Here is a 24,544-nt window from a genome sequence, read left to right on the forward strand (position 1 = left end):
CACATTATTAATTAGTACAGGGACGTTAACATGCACACCTTTATATTCTGTTTCTAAACTGCAAAAATAAACGTTAAAATTGTATCGATCTATCCCGAAAAGTATAAAAAGTTATTCTCATACAGCTTGCGCTTCAACAAGGGAAGTAACTCTTGAAATCAACATGCGGTAAATATTGCAGCAGAGCGAGTGTGGATTACTTGCATCGGAAGATGTTCGCATCCAGCGTACAGCTGAAATGATGGACCTTTTCTGGCAAAACAGAGCTGAAGCAACTACGTATAGAAGCCAATCAAAATTTTATCAAAGCTCATGGAAGAAACGTACCGGTAGGTATCGACTCCCGACTCCCTATGCAGATCCTGAGATTAACTGCAAAATATCTTTTCAGTACCACTTTCAGTTTCACAACCAGCATCTCCACAATACTTGAACTTTAATTACTAGATGTGTGAAAATGAGATAATAACTAAATATGGGGTGGTCTGAATTTAATTGTTGTAAATTCAAAGCTCACTATCCAGTGTCAGTACGTGCCATTATTGTATATTATATTTAATAGTCTATAATCATAATGAGCCAGTCACAGAGTCACACTATGACTCATGCACGTGCACTGAAAAATTCGCAATTTTGGCCAATGCATTGTGGTTCGCTAGGTGTGCGTCAATATTTGTTACTGACGCCAGACACATGCGGAGCACACACTGTGTATTCGTTGTCAGCTCGCTAGCATATAGTGGAACCCCCCTTTTACGATTTCAAAAAATCTGAGAAAACCAGGTCTTAAAAAGGAGGAAGTCTTAAACTTGGGGTAAATCTATAGAACAGAAAATCTTAAAAACTAGGGCCTTAAATTGGGAGGTCTTTAAATGCGGGTTGCAGTATTAGCGTTAACCAGCAATTACCGATATTTTCCTGGTTGAAATGAGAAAATACCGGAAGAAAATTTGCTGCCGGTATGACCTACCGGTTGATTTTTAGAACTACCGGGGTTTATTCGCTGGTAAAACAACACCAGTACTCTGAGTTAGACTCTTACTGGTTCCAATGACCAGCCTACCGTTTTTTTCTGCATCATTAAAGTTTGCGTGCCGGTTTGAAAAAATACTGGCGCCATCACTGGGTTGCACTGTACCAAACTGCGACGAAAGTTCGGCGCACAACGACGCACTGATCTTATTTTCCATTTTTAATTCATGTTTAATGTGCGGGCCACGCGTCATGTACGTGTGACCAAACTGCGACGAAAGTTCGGCGCACAACGACACACTGATCTTATTTTCCATTTTTAATGCCAGGGCCGTGCGTCACGTGCATGTGACCAAACTGCGACAAAAGTTGGGCCCACAAAGATGCACTGCGCCGAACTTTTGTCGCAGTTTGGTCACATGCACGTGACGCACGGCCCTGGCATTAAAAATGGAAAATAAGATCAGTGTGTCACTGTCACGTATGTGTGACCAAATTGCGACAAAAGTTGGGCCCACAAAGATGCACTTGAGCTTATTTTCCATTTTTAATAATGGTTAATGTGGGGGCTATGTGTCACTTGATCTTATTTTCCATTTTTTTATTAATTTTTAATGTGCGGGCCGTGTGTCATACATATATATGTGTAATTTGCGCATTACTTTCAAACTTAAAGCCCCACTCCGCCTCACATGAGGTTTACAAAACGATGGAATACTAACTTTATGGAACACAGTTGCAATAGTCTATATAACACTATTGACAGCATTAAATGACACAGTTCGTTTGAATGGCTATTTAGCATGCGTAAACCACACACCAGTTCTCATGGTTTATTCACCCCCTGAGCCATCGTGGCCCTTTGTGACCCACTTTCCTTTTTTTACAGACGTGATGAATTTAGTCGTGAGTTTGTGGTTTCAATGCGACTCAGTATCTGCAATAGCACGTTATTGTGTACCTTTGAATCTAAAATACAACAAACGACTGCGATATAATGCAAAAAATTCGTCTGCACGATGCAATGGTACGATGCAGCTCATGAGATGTGATTTTAGCACTGTCGCTGCAGTATGGTTTTAAGCACAATACATGTACTCGTTCTACACAGGCACAGCAACAAACAATATCAAAATTCAAATGTTCGGAAATCTTAATCGACTGGCATGGCATTCCAAAAAAAGAAAAAGTTGCATGGTTTTCGGTAGCTTACTTCCCCGCCATCAAGTCAAAAGAGCTGCATCTTTACACTTTCCATTCAAGTTTCAACTGGCACGACCTTGCATGACCTGCATCCTGGCTCCCTTTTTTTCAAACTTTCAACTTCGAATTGTACTGATCTTGTCTTGATGAAAACAGAATTCTTTCATGATTAAAGAATGTTTGTCTTGTGAATGCTGTTAATTTATTATTTATATTTTATAAGTTTATAGGTCTAGCGCCAAAACGAGGCTTCCAATTCCCTTTATAGTACATCCTTTTCTAACTGCACGAAATACATTTTGAACATTTCTCATTCTCAACGGAAAGCAGCCAGGATGTACCCGAGCGGTAAGCGTTTAAATGAAACTTGGAAGTATGTTTGTACTCATGTGTGTAAAAACTCAGGGACCTCAGTGATCAGAAACAGATGGTTTACGGGAGGCAGAGGGTGGATTTAATAGAATTAGAAGTCACCTTTATATCCTGGCCTAAAAGTATATTATATTCTCCACTGACATTGATAATGTCTACCTTTTCAGTATCTGAGAAGCTCTCGCGATACATCCGCGAGACGCGCTCTTTGTTATGCTTTGAACGTCGCAAAAACTTCGAAACTCGGCTTTCACAGATCTCGCCGAATATTGCTGTACCTTCTTCTTCGGCGTTCCAGGATTTTTGGCCTCAGGTCAGACTTCAAGTTTTGTAGCTTGAATAAAGCTGGTGGTCAGGATCAGGGAGTCTTTGGTGCCCCAGGGTTGCTCCTGCAGTGTGGCACCTTGGGGCCAGTGATCTGTTCTGGCTTCCTGGTGGAGCGGGCAGGTCTGCAGGATGTGCTCCGCGGTCTGTGGGCCTGTTTCGCACGGGCTGTTCGGTGTGTGCGACAGACCAAGGCGGTGCATGTGGGCACGCAGTCGACAGTGTCCAGTCCGTAGGCGGAAGAGGATGGTCTGCTGATGGCGCTGTAGTTTGGGCATCTGATCATCAGATGGCAGGCTGTGTTGGGCATTCCAGGTGGTTTGGTAGTGTATTGTTGTACCATGTTTACACGCTTTGCTATGCTTTGAAGTTTGCGATCTGGCTTGCAATACTGATAGGGTCTATTTATTATTTAAGGGGAAATAATGATCTTCAAAAGTGTGCATAATTTGTGTTGGTGGTCAAAGAAAAAGCTTTCGGACACAATTGTCGGCTTTATTTACCTGATATTTGTGTAAAAGAAGTTCTGCACCAGTGTTTTCCTTCTAAAATCTAAACCACATATAAAATAAAAGCCGGTCGTTTCAGTTCATCAGGTACGGTATTGTGAATGACAGTTTAAATGACACGTTATGCTTTTAAGAGCAAAATTTAAAAAACCAAGAAAGGTAGGTTGTTGGAACGTTTGTTATTGACAAAACAATACATCACAGATATTTCGACCCAACCGTCTTTAAAGTGAGCAGACAATATTCACACAAAACTTATCTTGATAATGATTGATCTCTTTATGTCCACTCGACAGGAAGTTTAGCAAATGAATAAATAAATGAATGAATAAGAGCAAGTTACACAAACTGAGAGGGTTAGATTTAATCAGAAGAATGTTCCTGAATTTGCAATGTAAACGTTCAACAGATTACCTCATATAATACAAACTGAGAGGGTTAGATTTAATCAGAAGAATGTTCCTGAATTTGCAATGTAAACGTTCAAGATTACCTAATATAATAGGAATTTTATGTTCAAGGCAAATCAACTGTTGTCGGAGAGAGTTAATTTGGGACACTGTTCTGAAATTTGACCACAATGAAATATAGTTCAAAACCAAACTGGGCAAAACACAAAATTTAAACAAACATACCAGACAACAATATTTAAAGCAACAGAACAACAACAACAAAACACAAAACAAACAATACCATTCAACAATATTTAAAGCAACAGAACAACAACAACAACAACAAAAACAAACCAAACAATATACCAGACAACAATATTTAAAGCAACAGAACAACAACAGAACACAAAACAAACAATACCATTCAACAATATTTAAAGCAACAGAACAACAACAGAACAAAAGACTCACTGAGTGATTAGTCAGTTATAACTTACACCAGGCAAAACACTAATTAGCCTCAAAGCCGGCACGGGATACATTGTATATATAAAATGTATTTTGCAGGAGGAAGACCGGGCGTCGTACTTCCTGACCTACGAAGAGGAGCGCCTTCTGTTGCAGCAGTACGAGATCATCCTCAAAGAGTTCTGCAACAAGTTCCAGCCGCCTTTCCCAAAATGCATCTTGGTAATTTGTCATGTTCTGCATGTGTGTGACATTTGTGTGTGTAAGTAAATGTGGTCTGTCGTTTGACGTCCAAAATTCATGTGTAACTTCCAATGAAGGGCAATATGGCTGCTAATGACTGTGTCAGTCTATGCTACATTGTCTAGGCTCTTTTTTGTCACACCTGGAGACTTACTCTTTATTCGGTTACAACTCGCTATTGCCGCGACCCGTTGTTGCTGCGGACCGTTATTGCCGCAACCCGCTATTGCCGCAACGCACCGAGATGATAAGATAAATAGCATTAATTTACGTTTAAAACCCGATTTTTAAAATAATCTAATGGATGGTTTTGGTTTTGTTGGGCATTTTGTGGACTTGCTTGGTTTTACCACGTTTTCCCCCAATATCAGATCTAAAAAAAAAATGGGCAGATCTAAGCAAGCGGACTTACTTAGTTTTACCAAAATATTTGGAAGAAGAAGTGTTGTCAAGAGAAATGACAAAACGGTGAAAATAGTAAGCTTACTACGAATTTGCACACAATGGAAAGAGAGGGAGAGAGGGAGGGACGGAAAGAAATAGTGGGAGGGAGGGAGAGAGAGAGGAGGGAGGGAGGGAGAGAGGGAGAGAGAGGAGGGAGGGAGTGAGAGAGGGGGAGGGAGGGAGAGAGTAGAGATGGGATGGAGGGAGGCAGGGAAGAAGAGAGGGGGGAGAGGAAGTGTGGGAGGGAGAGAGAGAAGAGAGGGGAGAGATGGAGGGAAACGAGATAGTGGGATGGAGGTAAAGAGAGGGGGGAGGGAGATAGGGTGGGAGGAAGAGAGTGGGAGGGAGAGATAGGGAGAGAGGGAGACATTGGATCGTCAGGAGAAGTTTCAATCCCTGCGGACGTGGCAAAAACTTCCGCTGGGGGTCGCCCATCTCCTTGCGTAAGGACATAATGAAAAAAAATGTAAAAGAAATTAACACACAAACATTAACACACACAAAAATTAACAAATAAAGGGCCGCGGCAATAACGGGCCACGGCAACAACGGGCCGCGGCAATAGCGGGTTGACCCCCTTTATTCTGAACGGCCAAGGCATGCTCTGATAAACGACGGGTGGTTTAGGGATGTAAATGCATACGATATGTAATAGAGTAGGAGAGAGTTGTGCGGAACCATTCCCCTGGCAACTTAGAGAAAAACAAACATTTTATGAACAAGTGACTTTCAGTTTCATCCTCAAAAAAGGGTGATCACCGCAAGCTCATATGTTCACCATTCTACTCTGACTACCTCCTATGTACACAGCAATACACAATAACCAGCTTTTATTCCTAACCGGACATAGTCCTTCGATCAAGACTTGTTTTTACAGAACAAACACATGTCCTCCAGACCTCCTTGTGATTATCAAGAATTGCTCCTCGTGTATGCAAACACATGCGGCCCTATGCTCCACAGGGAGTCCACAGGAATAAGTCAAGTAAGTCAAGTAAGTCAAGTATGCAAACACATACAACAGACCTCGATACGCTGAATGACTGATGCCGTTTCATCTGTGTTAATTAGTTCAACCAGATCAAGGACCACACATTAGTCGGGGTCCTGATTTGGCCTATATGGTCCGCTGGACCCAAAAAGCAACAACTAACTAACTAACTAACTAACTAACACACTAGTCAAGTTGAATAACAGAATCAAAAAACAAGAAAGGTAAGTTGTTGGAACGTTGTTATTGACAAAATACGTTACAATCACAAATATATTGACCCAACAGTGAACAGACAAACAAATAGTCACAAAAACCTTAGCTTGATCGAAATTTTGCCCGCTCGCCAGGAAGCTCAGCGAATTAATGATTGATTGTATGACGAAATGAGTGACGTAGAAAGGGAATATGACATCAGCGTCGAAAGAATGTTAAAGAACGTTGGCAGTCTCTTTGTTTTTGGATTTTTTCAAGTTCAATGACAATTTCTGTCTCTGGCACATTTTCCTTCTTGAGTGAATCATTTGTTCTTTTCCTCATACATGTACTCAGAATTAGAAACAGAGTATTTTCCATGTATTTTCCATGTATTTTCATGTTTTCAAATCTGAAATGTTGCACCCCAGGACTCAGCATGTCATTTCAACCTATGCACATTCACCTGACGAGTACAGTGTACTGTCCTCTGCGTCTGGGAACAGTGCTGCTAATGAGTAGAACACCGGAGTGAGATAACAGTGGTCTTAAAATTGGGGAGGTCTTGTTTTACTCCATGATTTGTATGCCTTTGTCATTGTATTATTTAAATGACGGGCGCAGTGGCGTGGTGGTAAGACGTCGGCCTCCTAATTAGGGGGGTCGTGAGTTCGAATCCCGCTGTTGCTGCCGCCTGGTGGGTTAAGAGTTGAGATTTTTCCCATCTCCCAGGTTAACTTATGTGCAGACCTGCTAGTGACTTAACCCCCTTCATGTGTACACGCAAGCACAAGACCAAGTGCGCACGGAAAAGATCCTGTAATCCATGTCAGAGTTCGGTGGGTTATCATAAGAAACACGAATATACCCAGCATGCCTCCCCCGAAAGCGGCGTATGGCTGCCTGAATGGCGGGGAAAAACGGTCATACACGTAAAAATCCACTCGTGCTAAAAACACGAGTGAACGTGGGAGTCTAAGCCCATGAACAAAGAAGAAGAAGAGTATTATCCCAGCGAAGCTGGAGGTATCCCGTGAACGCTATACTGTAATCGACTTGAGAAATGTGCATACCGAATAATACATGATAAAGAAGGATTCTTTGTGCCCGGCTACGTGCTACAGTTGGAGATGGAAGTTCACCAAAAATTGGGACCATACTAACAAAAATACGGTGGGTGCAATAGTCGCCCCCATTTTTTCAGCAAACGCCACCCAAGGCTGCTTTGGACGGGTAGAAATTCCGTAGTTTCCAAGTCTATGGATAAAGCTCGCGTAAGAAGAATACGTCACGGTCGAAAGTCTTTGACGTCAATTAATGCATCATGACGTCATGCCTCCCTGTAGTCTTTCTCTCTCGCGCAGTGTGTGTGTTTGTGTTCATTTTGTGCACATGTGTTAGTGTTACTGTTTGTGTGTGTGTGTGTGTGTGTGTGTGTGTGTGTGTGTGTGTGCGCGCACGCGTGCATGAGTCTGTGCTCGCATATGTGTGGTGTGTGTGTGTGTGTATTTGTGTGTGTGTGTGTGTGCGCACGCGTGCATGAGTCTGTACTCGTGTGTGTGTAAGTGTGTGTGTGGGGATAAGTGTATGTGTGTGCGTGTATGTGTGTTTGTTTGTAAAGGTGGGTATGTCCGTCTGTCCATATGTGCGTATGGGTGTGTGTTTTGTGTGTATGAAGTTTTTTGTGAGAGAGTGAGTGACTCAGTGAGTGCGTGTGAGTGAGTGTGTGTATGTGTGTGTGTGTGACTTGGGGTGTGTGTGTGTGTGTGTGTGTGTGTGTGTGTTTGAGAGAGAGTGTGTGTGTGTGTGTGTGTGTGTGTGTGTGTGTGTGAATGTGTGTGTGCATGAGTTTGTGTGTATGTTTGTGTGTGTATGAGTGTGTATATGTGTTTGTTTGTAAAGGTGTGTGTGTCCGACTATCTATGTGCATATTTGTTTGTTTGTTTGCTTAACGCCCAGCCGACCACGAAGGGCCATATCAGGGCGGTGCTGCTTTGACATATAACGTGCGCCACACACAAGACAGAAGTCGCAGCACAGGCTTCATGTCTCACCCAGTCACATTATTCTGACACCGGACCAACCAGTCCTAGCACTAATCCCATAATGCCAGACGCCAGGCGGAGCAGCCACTAGATTGCCAATTTTAAAGTCTTAGGTATGACCCGGCCGGGGTTTGAACCCACAACCTCCCGATCACGGGGCGGACGCCTTACCACTAGGCCAACCGTGCCGGTCTATGTGCGTATGAGTGTGTGTTTTGTGTGTATGAGATTTGTGTGAGTCAATGTGTGTGTGTGTGTGTGTGTGGGTGGGTGTGTGTGTGCCCGTTGTGGGTGTGTGTGTGTGTGTGTGTGTGTGTGAGTGTGCGTGCGTATGTACAGTGTGGGTGTGTGTCTGTTTGTATAAGAGAGAAAGAGAGAGAGAGAGAAAGAGAGAGAGAGAGTGGGTGTGTGTGTGTGCGTGTGCGTAAGTGTATGTGTGTGTGTGTATGTGTGTTTGATTGTAAAGGTGTTTATGTCCGTCTGTCTATATGTGCGTATGGGGGTGTGTTTTGTGTGTATGAAGTGTCGTGTGTGAGAGAGTGAGTGAGTGCGTGTGTGTGTGTGGTGTGTGTGTGTGTGTGTTCGTTCGTGTGTGTGTTTTTGAGAGAGAGAAAGAGAGAGAGTAAGAGAGAGGTTTGTCTTTCGCTGGGGTATGCAGTGCCTTGGCGTTGCACATCTACTTAATTTAAATTATGTTTTGTTTATTCTGGCAGTGGAATAATGTAAAGCGCTTGGAGATGTTATTGGGACTTGCACTGTAAACATACTTGACAGTAAGTAGTATAGTATAATAGTGAAGAGTCCTGCCGTGCTGACCACCTCTCGATTACAACCACCTGCCCGTAAAGACCACCCCAAAACACCTCTAGTCAGACTACCTGACAGTATGGATAACAACCACTTTGGGTTGGTTCCTTGTGTAGTCATTTTGACAGGATTGGCTGTAGTTTTATCATTCTCCAATGTACCGCTCATCCCGGCTGACTTGCTGTGTGTGCAGGGTACTTCACTGGCGTTCTTCAGGCGATTCTGGGTCAACAACTCTCCCATGGACTACCATCCCAAGGACATCATGTAAGGCTAGAAAATAGAAATAGGTTTTTTTTCCCGGTGACAAGGTAAGATAAAAAAAAAAAAACTCACACGATTAAGTTGGTTAGTAATTTTTGTTTTGTTACGTAGTGCGGTTGGTGATTTGTTTTCTACAAAGACCTTTGACTGGGCAGAGCTCATGCCAAGCGTATCTCCTTGAATAAGGAGAAGTGTCCATTCTGCAGTCTGCAAATGGAGTTTCTTCATTTTTATGTTCCTTTTTTAATTTTTAAAGTTTTTAATGGTTAAGTAAATGGTTTAGGGTCGGGAGGAAATAAAGGGTTGGTTGTGGGAATGGAAACTACATTTCTTTATTTTTTATTTTTTATTTTTTTACATCAAATGCAAGAATTTAGTTTTGTGTGTCCATGAGAGAGAGAGAGCTATTGAGTGAGAGAGATTGAAGTTAATGGCGTTTTATGTATTTGGTAGGAGGGAGGTTTAATTGAAGGCGCCTGAATAAAAAAAAATTCTTCTGCAAATATGCCACAATTGTCATACAAGTTTCACAAATGTAAATTTAAGGTACAACCTTCCCCAGCAGGTCTGCACAAAAGTTGACCTTCTGCGTTACAAATAATGCTAGCGCACAGGAGGACTCCCTTCACCTTTCAAAAGCAAGTGTTTAAAAGCTTTACATTTCGAATAGGTAAAAAATAAACCAAACAGCAGAACCATTGAGTTTGATCATATTGATTTGATCATGAGAGAGAGAGAGAGAGAGAGAGAGAGAGAGAGAGAGAGAGAGAGAGAGAGAGAGAGAGAGAGAGAGAGAGAGAGACAATGACAATGACAATGACAATGACAAATTCTTTATTTACGAGGGTAGTGGCATAAGCAAACAGGTGCTTTTTTACATCCAGCCCTCGCCCATGGGAGGGTTTAATCTAATGATAATACGTTTAAAAAATGTTGGAATATCAATTAAAGAAGTAATAAAAACAAACAATGAACAAGCAAACGATTAACAGACTAAAAAAACAAACAAAAATATACATACAAGCGAACATGACATATTATTGTCAAAGGCATAATGAAAACTGTATCAATTAAGCAAAAACGTGTGCAACTTCGAGGAAAGAAAAATTCTGTGAACTGAGGAATCAATGGAACAACTACGTTGCAAATGATAACAATGTAGCATTGTTACATAAGTCATGTTATAAAATTAATTAGGTACATGTATCTACTGAAACGTGTAAAAGGTAAAATAAGGCATCAACAATATAAACATGTTCAGGCTAAGTGAGAACAAATGTGCCATGTATAAGGAATGAGAAATATCTGTCTTTAAAAGTCTTGGCATTGACGGAATGTCTGATACCGCTTGGAATTGAATTCCAAAGATTAGTCCCCGAAAAGAGTAGGCTGGACTTAAAAAGATCTATACGAGGCCGAGGAGCATACATTTTTGAAGGGTCTCTTAAATTGTGGGAAGTGAATTGAGAAGAAAGAGGTGCAGGCGCTCTTCCAATTATGAGTTTATGCATCAAAACGCCTTTATTGTACATGAGTCTTGATTTAGGAGGAAGGATGTTTAGAAGTTTATAGTCTTCGTTGGAAACCGAGACTTGTAATAAAATAACTTTGATTGCTCTTTTATGTATACTAAATAAAGGTTTCAGAGTTTTTGCGCTCGCACAATCCCAAAGTGTTGACGCATAATCAATGATTGATTGAATGTGAGCGTTAAAGAAAAGTTGCCTGGCATGCCTGTTCAAGAAGTGTTTTATTCTGGACAACAAGTAAAGCCTCTTGGAAAGTACTTTACATACTCCTGTAACGTGATCAGTCCACGATAAATTATTATCAAGAATAACACCTAGAACTTTGTGTTTATTAACTTCTTCAACAATGTGATTATCAATCGTTAAAGGTGGAAGTTTAGATTTTAAGTTTTGGCGTTTTTGTCTGGTGGTAATAAGCATGCTTTTTGTTTTGTCTGGATTAAGAGCCATGTGGTTTAATTCGGTCCACGCTAAAAGCTCGTTTACACTTTCTTGAAGTTGTTTTGACAATACAGTAAAACCTGCGAGCAAAGGACACCCTTGGGGAACCTTGCCACTGTCCTTTGTACAAAGGTGTCCTTTCTTTTGAATATGAATGCGCAGACATTTTTTGGGAAGAAAAAACCCAGCCAAATAGTTTTATTCTAAACTGTGCATTACATGTAGTCATACAGAAAGTGACAAAGAAAACAAGTTCAACATGCAACATGTACATGTACAAAACCAGAATCAGTCTGGTTTGGTTCAGACGCACATCTTCAGAATGCTACTCAAGTTCATGACAGCTGTCAGCATTTCAGGGTGAACGGAGAACGAGAGAGAGAGAGAGAGAGAGAGAGAGAGAGAGAGAGAGAGAGAGAGAGAGAGAGAGAGAGAGAGAGAGAGAGAGAGAGAGAGAGAGAGAGAACGACTGAGCGAGAGAAAGAGAGAGAGAGAGAGAACGGAGAACGAGCGATAGCGAGAACGAGCGAGAGAGAGAGAGAGAACGACTAAGCGAGAGAGAGAGAGAGAGAGAGAGAGAGAGAGAACGACTGAGCGAGAGAGAGAGAAAGAGATGCAATCGGTTTCTTATCTGAAGCCATTCACGGGAATATTCTTTGATCGAGCTCTCGAAAACCACTCGAAGAGTTCGCCGTTCAATTTCTTTATCACATCGACTCTTTCTTCTAAAGTCAGAAATTTCCGTTTTGACATGATGAGACCGCGATCGACGAAGGATGAGACGAAGATGCATCACAGTACAGAAAGTAGAAACCCTAACTTGTTTTTGTTTGTGAGTTGAGTTCAATTCACGGCATCGACCAATGAGCGTGCACCATACAAAAAATCAATCTTTCAAGTGCTGTCGTTGGCTTACAAAATAAGCTTCTCGCGCGTTCACATCGCCAGCGAGATTGTATTTGCAGAACCAAGATGGCGGACCGTTGTTGACAGGTAACGAACCAAATCGGGACCAAAAGAGAGTGTCCGCGTCCGCGCCTTTGAGGTGTCCGCTCTTTTAAGGTGTTTTTGAGTGTAAAATACATCCGTCCTCACTTGAAGTGTCCGTTATGCAAAGGTGTCCGCCGAATTAAGGGTCCGCTGGATGCAGGTTTTACTGTACCTTCACATTTGAGTGGGAAGTGTGAATAGTGGTATCATCAGCGAAGAGTTCACAGTTACTGCTTATGTGTAGGGGAAGGTCATTAATGTAAATGGTGAAGAGAAGAGGGCCGAGTACAGATCCCTGAGGAATGCCGTAACCTATCGACTGCATGCTAGACATAGAGCCGTTGGCGCACACAGCTTGTACTCGATCAGAAAGAAAAGACTTGATTAACGATATTGTATTGTAGAGAGAGAGAGAGAGAGAGAGAGAGAGAGAGAGAGAGAGAGAGAGAGAGAGAGAGAGAGAGAGAGAGAGAGAGAGAGAGAGAGAGAGAGAGAGAGAGAGAGAGAGAGAGAGAGAGAGAGAGAGAGAACATCTCCTTCCCTTAACCCACCAGGCGCAGCTCTGGCGCAGCTCTGGGTTCGAGCCCCGAACTATCCACACGGAAGGCGACACCCTAACCACCAAGCTACGCACCCGTCTAATGTGTTATTTCAGGTTGACTGTGGTTTACCTGTCCTACAAGGTGGAAGAGTTCTACGTTCCCATTGGTCAGTTCGTCAGCAACCTGAAGGGCAACCGCGAGAAGTTTGCCGACACCATCTTGACCTTTGAACTCCTCCTCATGTCCAAACTACGATACCACCTGACTGTTCACAATCCTTTCGGAGCCATGGAGGGGCTACTTATTGACATCAAGGTGAATTTTGTTGAGTTATCTTTCTTGTTTTAAGGATGATGTGAACCACCTCCCATCTGTCCAAGCTTTGACATTGGAGTTGGAGGGTTTGATACTTGGAGTCAACTTTGTGCACACACCACGCTTGCCTCCATCAAAGAGGAGGGTTTGATACTTGGAGTCAACTCTGTGCACACACCACGCATGCCTCCATCAAAGAGGAGGGTTTGATACTTGGAGTCAACTCTGTGCACACACCACGCTTGCCTCCATCAAAGAGGAGGGTTTGATACTTGGAGTCAACTCTGTGCACACACCACGCATGCCTCCATCAAAGAGGAGGGTTTGATACTTGGAGTCAACTCTGTGCACACACCACGCTTGCCTCCATCAAAGAGGAGGGTTTGATACTTGGAGTCAACTCTGTGCACACACCACGCATGCCTCCATCAAAGAGGAGGGTTTGATACTTGGAGTCAACTCTGTGCACACACCACGCTTGCCTCCATCAAAGAGGAGGGTTTGATACTTGGAGTCAACTTTGTGCACACACCACGCTTGCCTCCATCAAAGAGGAGGGTTTGATACTTGGAGTCAACTCTGTGCACACACCACGCTTGCCTCCATCAAAGAGGAGGGTTTGATACTTGGAGTCAACTCTGTGCACACACCACGCATGCCTCCATCAAACAACCCAAGTTCACAGTGAAAGTCTCTGGGCTTGGAAACATGAATACACTCAGGCAGGAAGAAGATAAGGGTAGCGCCGTATACTGTATGGCAGCTCACGTCGTTCCCCAGTTAGAAAGCAACCTGAATTTCCACGAGGTTAACCTGACAAGACTGTATAAAATCTTATCCTTAACCTTCCTCCACCGTACACATCAGGGCTCCCTACAGATGTTATGCCTTGAATGTCACAAGACAAGGAGAACTTACGCAAATTCTCTGAGCCCTTCACAAAAGGTTATCAAATAGATTTACTCTGTAAATGTGTCCATTCTGTGAGGACAAGTTACAGTTTCTTGGTGGGTGGCAGTGACTGGTTGTTTCATGGCTTCACTAGATGCCATTTGTGGTACTGTGTTCGTTCAGGGTTGAAGTCCTCTGGCGTATTTCTGCAGTTGTAACCATAAGTACTCTATAGATCATAGACTTACCCAGCAATGTTAGGATATTCTCTTCAGAATAAACAATTATGATATCAATGACAGGCGCAGTGTCGTAGTGGATAATACATCGGCCTCCTAATCGGAAGGTCGTGAGTTCAAATCCCAGCCGCGGCCACCTGGTGGGTTAAGGGTGGAGATTTTTTTGATCTCCCAGGTCAACTTATGTGCAGACATGCAAGCCTCATCCCCCTTCGTGTGTACACGCAAGCACAAGACCAAGTGTGTACGGACAAGATCCTGTAATCCATGTCAGAGTTTGGTCGGTTGTGGAAACACAAAATACTCACATGCTGCCTGAATGGCGGGGTAAAAACGGTCATACACGTAAAAATCAACTCCAGTAAGAACATGAGTGAACGTGGGAGTTTCAGCCCATGAACGAAGAAGAAGAAAAAGAAGATACATGTACCAGTAGTTTTTGTGTTTTTTGTTTGTTTGTTGCTTTAATGGTTGTGATGCATGCATAATATATTAAACATATTTCATTTTGTGTCAGACAAGATTCAAAGAGTTAGAAAACCCAGAGAGGCTACGGAAGAACGCAGAGAAATACATCGACAGGTGTCTGCTGTCAGACATTGTGTTGATATTCTCTCCATCTCAGGTTGGTTGGCTTCAGGTTTTCTGCAAGTTTCTTGCTTTCCTTTTTTTACATTTAGTCAGATATTTAGTTTTGTATGTTTTGCTAAAGGTGTCAATGTGCATATACAGTGGAACCTCCCTTTTAAGACTCCTCAATTCAAGACTTCCTCTTTTTAAGACCTGGATTTTTCGGATATTCTGTTCATAACCTCTGTAAGCTTACCTCCCTTTGAAGACTCCCTACTGTTTGGGACCTATTTTCCTCAGGCTTTTTGAGGTCTTATAAGAGGTGTTCCTCAAACCAATCAGAGACAAAGTGTGGCCAGCATCAGTCCCTCTCCGCACCAAACTCTATGGGAGCAGACAAGACCTGGAAGCCACGACGTCATTCGTCTCGCAGACTAAACTGATGGCGTGACGGCGAACGCAAGAAGAAGAAGATAAGAGGTGTTCCACTGTAATATATTTATCTTGTGACGCTGTGTGCTCGCATGCATGTACCACAGAGACACAACATTTTCTAAGTTATGAAACAAATACTACTGTACAGAATATAACAGAAAAAGAGTCAGCGGGTTTGTACGTGTGAATTACAATTAGCTTTTTCTTGCTAAACCAATGCAAGAGAAGATAATCACTGAGGGAGACTTCCCAACACCACTGTTTGTCTTTTAACAGTTGAATGATGTTATGTTTTGTTGCAGATTGGATTGTCAGGAATACTGTACAGTGCCGGCAAGGAAGGGATTAACATGGACAGGTATGTGGGGATTACCCTGGACAGGTATGTGTGGATTAACATGGACATGTACTGTATGTGAGTCAATACATCCAGAAGGGCATCATATCAGTTGTTGAAGAGTTCAGATAGAAGTGATTGCGGTCAGTGTTAAGTTTTACAATACTTTTAGACAAGAAGTAAGAAAAGTATCGTTGCTCGTACGTCACTCTAAGGTGTCATTACGTTGTTGTTTTTTCAGTCGCACTCTCTCTCTCTGAGCTGACAAGAAAAAGTGGAAAAGTAAAATTTATTTCCCACGTGGTTCGGCGTGTAAGAATTTCGTGTGAGAACGTTTCACTGAGTTTACTGGTGGTGACTGTGTGGTTGCAGCGTTCAGGGCTTCTGTACTCTGATCTGTCATAACATTATCCACAGTGTTCAGGGCTTCTGTACTCTGATCTGTCATAACATTATCCATGGTGTTCAGGGCTTCTGTACTCTGATCTGTCATAACATTATCCACGGTCTTCAGGGCTTCTGTACTCTGATCTGTCATAACATTATCCACGGTGTTCAGGACTTCTGTACTCTGATCTGTCATAACATTATCCACAGTGTTCAGGGCTTCTGTACTCTGATCTGTCATAACATTATCCACGGTCTTCAGGGCTTCTGTACTCATCTTGAACACACGGCCAGTACCGTGTAACTGGCCTTGACACGGAACGATCCAGGGGGGGCAATCTCAGTCATCTGAAAGAGGGAAATCCAAACGCAATCCGCTTTGTTCGATTTTATGGGCTTGAACGATAGAGAAAAATAAGAAAAGCAAAAGCTGGAGTCCAGTCTGGACGAAACTGCTATCAAGAACGCAGAATTGATTTTTTCTGAGTTTTTTTTTTAGCCGTAAGCGCCATGTTTATCGGAGCAGGAAACTCTTCCAGAGTGAGGCCCCTTTGTTGGTTTCACTGCGGCCGCATTGTGAACAGCAGTTATGAGAAATTCATGGCGCTTACGGCTAAAAAAATAACTCAGAAAAAATCAATTCTGCGTTCTTGATAGCAGTTTCGTCCAGACTGGACTCCAGCTTTTGCTTTTCTTATTTTTCTCTATCGTCCAAGCCCATAAAATCGAACAAAGCGGATTGCGTTTGGATTTCCCTCTTTGAGATGACTGAGATTGCCCCCCCTTGGATCGTTCCGTGTCAAGGCCAGTTACACGGTACTGGCCGTGTGTTAAAGATGTTCTGTACTTTGCTCTTTCATAACATTATCCACGGTGTAGGGATCGACACAGGGAAGTTTCCACGTGTTCTCTCCCTGTGTTCTTCTGACAGGAAGTTCACGTTCCCACCCCAAGGCATATGGCCTTCACCTTGGGCCTGTTAATAGATGTTTTCCGGAAATAATTCTGTCGGGATTTACAAGCAGAAGGGAGTTGCGCCCCGCTTACTAAACCTCTGACAAACAGGAAACACATGGTCAAACGGGAAACACATGGTCGACGACGGCAGCAAATAACTGACTCCGATGTGGATGATATGCAGTGTCCACTCAATATTACCCCATTTCTTAAAAAAAAACAACCCATCGCAGTTAACGATTTGTTGCAGCAAGGCTGGATCGCTTGTCCCGAGTGTAAGCCAACAACGTGTTTTGCCTGAGGTCGAGGTCACAGCAGCGTGGGAAACTGACATGCTTGCTGCAGCAATCGTGGCTCCGATGTGCAAATTTTCAAAAGAAAAAGTCATGATATCGATTGAACACTGCATAACATACAATAACAATAACAATAACAGCACTTTATTGTCCATTAAAATATTACATAAAAATGGAAATTTTTCTTCGGCACATCCTGCCTGCCTGTAAACGATTATAACAACAATTGTATAGGACGACACACATAAAACACATCAGAGTCAGTTATTGGCTGCGATCATGGCTTTTAACTGGTCGACCATGTGTTTCTGTGTACGAGGTTTTGTTAGCGGGGCGCATAGCTTCCACAATCCTTGCAAATCGTGACCGAGATATTTAAAAAAAAAAGGGTCTATTATGCTGGGTCACGGGGTCCTACAAAGACCTCGGCCTTTCTGCCGGAAGTGGAAGTTGGCTGATAACACCTAAACACACACACTGGGGTGATGCAACTTCAGTGTTGGTGCAAGCTTTGCGTTAGAAGAAAGCGACCTGAATTCGCCAGCACTGGGATAATAAAATAATGAAAATCAAACAAAACCGTTCATTGCCTACAGAAGAACACTACCGGAATGGTTGGCCTGGTGGTAAGGCGTCCGCCCCGTGATCGGGAGGTCGTGGGTTCGAACCCCGGCCGGGTCATACCTAAGACTTTAAAATTGGCAATCTAGTGGCTGCTCCGCCTGGCATCTGGCATTATGGGGTTAGTGCTAGGACTGGTTGGTCCGGTGTCAGAATAATGTGACTGGGTGAGACATGAAGCCTGTGCTGCGACTTCTGTCTTGTGTGTGGCGCACGTTAAATGTCAAAGCAGTTCCGCCCTGATATGGCCCTTCGTGGTCGGCTGGGCGTTAAGCAAACAAACAAACAAACAAACAAATAGAAGAACACTCAGCAGAGGACACACCTGTGATATATGTTTTCTTGACGCTGTAAATTTCAGCAAACGTTTATGACAACTCTTTACCTTTTGTTTGTTTCAGATATGTGACGGAAGTGCTGATGACAGGACTGGAGGATGTGCAGCGGTGTATTTACCAGCTGAAAAGTGAGTCTGTTCTGTGTTTGGTGTGGATCACTTTTGGGTTCTCTCCCTTTTTCCCCTATCTTCAACAATAAAGATCTGTCGAAAGGCACAAGCCTGTACATAAAGACATGCATGAGTTTGAATCCCAGCCACTTGCTGTTAACAGAGTATGGCTGCCTAAATGGGGGGGGGGGGGGGGGTATACATTAGCATCACACCTTCCATTATTACACTCATCAACCAAAAGTCAATCACAACAACAAACACAGAAAAAAGAACCATTGACATCTTACGCACAAACAAATGAGGCAGCAATCACATTAGCTCCATGACTACTGGGGAAGGGAAATAACTCCTCTATATTTCTTGCGATTTCGAATGTTTTGCAGGAATTGAACACTTGCAGAAACGCGTCAAAGGGGTGATCTGTGATCACAATGTGCAAGATGTTTTTTATAAGTGTGTTTTTCAGGAATCAAACACATGCAGAAACATGACAAAGGGGTGATCTGTGACCACAATATGCAAGGTGTTTTTTCAGGAATCAAACACATGCTGAAACGCGACAAGGACCTGAACAGAGAGCTGGTGGGACAGATTCAGAAAAAGCTGGAGAGAGGTCGCAACCAGGAGAACAATCCCGACAGTGAAGTGTGAGTTTCAGAACACCCAAAATTAATGGTCTCTCTAAAAAAGAAAATCAGCTATCCTGTGTGTAACCTGAATGTTGTTTTGTTGTGTGTCTCAGTTGTTAGTGATGTCTAGTAGGTTTAAACAAAACAAAAAGTTTCCAGGCTGACTCTTTGAATTTTGACCCTTCACAGAAACTCGATTTGAATTTTGACCTTTCAAAGAAACTCAATTTGAATTTTGACCCTGCAAAGAAACTTGATTTGCATACTTCACAAAGGAAGATACTCTTCTTCCAAATCCAGGGGACACAACTGGAACGAGTTCTGACCTATGAAAAGTCTTTCTGGAAAAAAAGCCCACTTACCCACAAAACAAAACAAAAGTTACCTACTTACCTCCCCTCATTTGTTTGACCTTTTATCTGAAAACAGACAATGATTTGTTGTTTGGCTAAGAAGAGACATGACTTCTTATTATCAGGTCTAAGGTATGATTTTAACAAAGTTCAAACTATTTTTCATAGTTACAAGCCTTTGTATCATGGAGAGAGCATGGGTTTGTTGGATTATGTCCCTTTCTGATTCAATTTCTTTGGTTTGTATTTCAGACTCCCAAAATCTGGTGACAACTTCAGCGATTGGTGTTGATCTCACAACCGAGGTTGTACCTGGAACCAAAGTATGGAATTTTAACCACTTTTTACAGGCCGAACAGTGAAGTTGTCAACTCCTGCAAGGAGCAGCAGACGAATTCAAGGCTCATGTGTAATTCTCAGTGACAAACAAGGCCGTTTTCACTTATATATCCTGGTTGGTTTCCGTTTTGTTTTTTGCACAGGAATATGCCTCCCAGGAGGACAGCGTCAAGGCGGGTAGCCGAAGTGACCCGAGCCGCTGCAGGTCGGCTGAAGGCCAGCAACCAGACAGCCTCTCAGAGACAACCCGGTGGGTTTGAGTCAGCCACAACATGAGGGAAAGAAGGCGCCACTGCCTTGGCAGCGGTATTGGCGGAGCTACGCAGGCTGGGGTAGCGGTAAGAGGCCTGCCAAGTGGCCATGTTCTCGCTCCAGAAAGACAACCAGCGTCTGCAAGAAGCTGTTTCGGGTGATCATGAGCATATTGCCTCAACATCCGGATCAACGACAACCGGTACCAGCAATCCTACCCCGTCTGGCTCGGTCACCAACCTAGTCAATACAATCACAGGTGAGGCGGTCGCCCAATTGGTGGTTAGTAGAAAGAAGACTAAAGGGAATCGATCAACGACAGAATTGACCCCGAGAGATCAAGTGTAAAATATGCTTCCATTGAAGATGCCATCAGACTGGTGAGGGGGCTGTGTTCGGGTGCTTTCATGGCTAAGACCGATGTGAAGAAAGCATTTTGAATTATGCCATTTCATCCCGACGATGACCCTTTATTTGTATTTACATGGAATGTTGATCTTGCGGTACAGATGGGGGCTCATCTTCATGTCAGATCTTTGAGTCCTTCAGTACAGCCGTTGATTGGATTGCTAAAACAAAGTTAGGGATTAACCTGGTGCACATGCGTGACGATTTTCTCTTGATTTCGGTTTCTGATGCACAGATACGACTAGCGGGGCGATGGACATCAAATGCATTTACTTCCTTTATTAGAATGCATAATATCTGAAATTTCAGTTTTTATAATGGAACGGACGGTTCAATGCCGCAATCATCGGGCAAGGGTACATTTGGTGGCTTGCGCGGTGTTTGTAGTTGTTGGGCTGTCCGTGTCAGGCTATGGGGCGGTACCAGCTGGGCTGGTTGGTGGCTTTTTACCGCCCTTGGGGTTAAAACACAATTTGACCTGTTATTGCATTGGTTGCATTGGTGTAAATATATTGTAAGAAAGTTTGACAATTAACCAACCGCTGCATAGCGAGACATCTTTTACATGGTTTTTGCATTGTTGTAAATACTTTTGCCATTTCCAATAGTGCATAATATATATACAAGTGGAAAGCTTGTGACACAAATGCAGAAATTGTAAGGAACACATAAGAAACCAGCAGTCACTGCTGGCGGATTAGCTCCCTTATACTCTATTGATTCAATAAGGCCAAACCGTGTCAAAATTACTCAACGGATAACTGAGATGCCAGATATGCCACAGTCGCGGGCTACTCAACCCAAACCACCGAGGGCGAAGAGAAGTAGGCTGTGGACCGGAGCAATCTGTGGACTAAAGCTTAAGTTTCGGTTCCAGCCGATCAATGACGGTACAGCACCGAAGCTCAAGCCATGGTGTCAGCTCACCCTGGCAGGACATGCACTATAATCTGTCATTTGTTTCACTTATGAACTCAATCATAGCACATATTTGCTACCATAGTGCGCCTTGCTGTCTGCAGACCAACTGCAAGCCACCAAATGTACCCTTACAGTCAAACCGCAGCACTGGCCTGTTCACAGTGGAACGAAACAACACAACAAATGGGTGGAAGTCGGGGGTTGTGGAGGTTAATGTCAGAGCTGATTAAAAGCGTTGTCTCTTGTTAATTGTAGCAGATGGAAGTGACTTTGCATTATGGGTATTCAATTTAGTTACGCATTTTTTCTTTGGATCGGTACAAAACAACTTTCTTGAGACGCAACCAAAAATGCCAAACCATTTCTCCACATACATTTTTTTTGTTTTTTTGTTTTTTTTGTTTTTTTTGTTTAACTTTACAGGTTATTTTCCTGTTGCACTTAAAGGCTGTATATGCTTTAAGAGTTTCAGTAGACTTGTTAAAGCCTCCTCTAAAATTAGTCCTGATTTTCAAAGAAGTTGTACTAATTTTACCTGGAGTGCTCTCGCACTTTTCTTGATGTTTTCACAGTTACACAGAAAACCTTAGACAAAAAAAATCCCACACTTCGCAGGGAGAAGTAAGGATGTTGATGTTTGGTATGTGACCAAGTGTGTTTGTTTGTTTGTTTGTTTGCTTAACGCCCAGCCGACCACGAAGGGCCATATCAGGGAGGTGCTGCTTTGACATAACGTGCGCCACACACAAGACAGAAGTCGCAGCACAGACTTCATGTCTCACCCAGTCACATTATTCTGACACCGGACCAACCGGTCCTTGCACTAACCCCATAATGCCAGACGCCAGGCGGAGCAGCCACTAGATTGCCAATTTTAAAGTCTTAGGTATGACCCGGCCGGGGTTCGAACCCACGACCTCCCGATCACGGGCCTTACCACTAGGCCAACCGTGCCGGTTATGTGACCAAGTGAAGGGATGGTCCGGTCCCATCTTAAAGCCTGGCCAGTGAAGGGATGATGGTTTGTGCAGAACAGAATTCAGGTACATGTACTGCTAACTTAAAAAAAAAATTTGTTTACCTCAGTTGTTTTCAGTTGGTTAAAAGTTGCTTTAACCCCGTTTTTTTGCTGTTGTTGTTGTTGTACCGCTAACTTATGGTTTACCAGAGTTTTAGAAAGTTGAATTAACCTGTACTTATTCCTCTTGTGTGTTACTGAACTTTAACCTGCACAACATGTACACCTGTGCAGGTACAAAGCCAAGATGGCGGAGCTGCTTGACGATGACGAAGACATGAGGAGTCGCAAACGGGCGCGACGGAATGAGGTCTGAATTATTCTCATTGAATGCTTAATGAAGGGATCAGATTGTCATTTTGATTCTGACTTTAGATCTTGGGGTACATGTAGAACAGTTCCAAATCAAAATTTCGTTTTGATTCTGACTTCAGATATCGTGATAGAATAGTTCCAAATCGAAATTTCTTTTTGATTCTGACTTCAGATATCGTGATAGAATAGTTCCAAATCAAAATTTCTTTTTGATTCTGACTTCAGATATCGTGATAGAATAGTTCCAAATCAAAATTTCCTTTTGATTCTGACTTCAGATATCGTGATAGAATAGTTCCAAATCGAAATTTCTTTTTGATTCTGACTTCAGATATCGTGATAGAATAGTTCCAAATCAAAATTTCTTTTTGATTCTGACTTCAGATATCGTGATAGAATAGTTCCAAATCAAAATTTCCTTTTGATTCTGACTTCAGATATCGTGATAGAATAGTTCCAAATCGAAATTTCTTTTTGATTCTGACTTATCCAACTGTCGGATATGTTTGCAATGAACGAGCTCTTCTGGATGGACTTTTTTTTCGTAGCCAGGTCATTAAGACCTGTACATATTGTCAGTCTCATTCAACTGACCTGTTGTCCTCTTTGTCTGGGAACAACATGACTGTGCATGCAGTTTAAATATATATATATATTTGTACTAGATGAATACCCACTTCGCCGGGAAGAAGTAGAGCCGAATACCCGGCTTCGCCGGGTGAGTGACGCACCGTACGCCGGCTTCGCCGGGTACCCGGCTTTGCCGGGAAGAAAGCGTTGTGAACAGTGACCTTCTAAAAATAGTAACGGGAATATGGATGAAAGCGTTGTGGACAGTGACCTTCTAAAAATAGTAACGGGAATATGGATTGACGCCACACAAAGTAAGGGAGATAAACGCGCAAAACACTGGAGAAGATAAGGAAGAGTTACTGGGAATGGATCGGGGAAGATGAACAGAAAAACCAAAATCGGTTCAGCGCTGTGCGCTGAGAGCACGTGTTGAAAATTCTCATTGACCAGGTTGTGTCCGGGGTCTACCTGAATATGCCCACCAAATTTGAAGCAGATGCATCGAGAACTTTGGCCGTGCATCGCGAACACACACACACACACACAGACACAAGCCGTGTATATATATAGATTACACCACTCTTGATGTTTCTAAAGTCAGTTTAATGTCTCTTCTTTTCTGTTTTCTCTCCAGGAGGCGAGACGGTTGGACAGGGAGCTACTAGAGTGACTTCACGACTTCCAACCAAGTGCGGACCTTTCTGTGCATGACGGTGCTTACTCTGTTAGCAACTGTCTTGTGGTGACTCAGCAGATGTTGAGGTGCTTTACGCTGGAGTTATCCTAGACAGGGAGCTACCAGAGTGACTTCACGACTTCCAACAAAGTGCGGATTTTCTGTGAATGACAGTGCTTATTCTGCTAGCAACTGTCTTATGGCGACTCAGCAGATGTTTGCATGAGGGCATTACGCTCAGTAACACTGGAGAAGGTAGCCAGGAAGCATTGCCATACCCAAGCTTGATGTCGAAAGACTCGGCAAGGTGGCAAAAGACATTAGAGTACACAACAGTGACTCGTCAACACTACTTATTGACCACTGCCCACGGGCTGCTGCTTTTCTGTGTGTGTGTGTGTGTGTGTGTGTGAGCGCGAGTGCGTTCATGTGTAAAGGTGTGGTATGAAAGGTGTGCAAGCCATCAAACAGAGGTGTGTGTGTGTGTGTGTGTGTGTGTGTGTGTGTGTGTGTGTGTGTGTGTAGGTGCCTTTTTTGTATGGTGTGTGTATATGCGTGAACAGGAACGCAAGCATGTGTGCATGTGTGTGTATATAATTAGTATGCGAACTTGGGTGTTTGTGTGTGCAGGCTAGCAGGAAGGTGTGGATGTGTTTGTTTTTGTCAAAGTGTTTTTGTGGAGTAAAAAAAGACCATGCTTCAAGCATGCAAGTGTGAATGGGCTTCAGAGTGAAATGGATCTGAATGCAACTGTTGTAAATGTATGTTAAGAAGTGAGAGTGGAGAATTTTTTTGCTTTGTGCTTTTCAATAAATATGAAGTAACACCAA

The 24,544-nt window shown here is 43.0% G+C and overlaps 1 pseudogene; it reads left to right on the forward strand.

Annotated features, from left to right (window-relative positions):
* Positions 1-212: 212 nt before the first annotated feature.
* Positions 213-24,544, forward strand: LOC138949741 (cyclin-H-like; annotated as a pseudogene).

This window comes from Littorina saxatilis, linkage group LG16 (assembly GCF_037325665.1).
Source record: "Littorina saxatilis isolate snail1 linkage group LG16, US_GU_Lsax_2.0, whole genome shotgun sequence".
Taxonomy (NCBI): Eukaryota; Metazoa; Mollusca; class Gastropoda; order Littorinimorpha; family Littorinidae; genus Littorina; species Littorina saxatilis.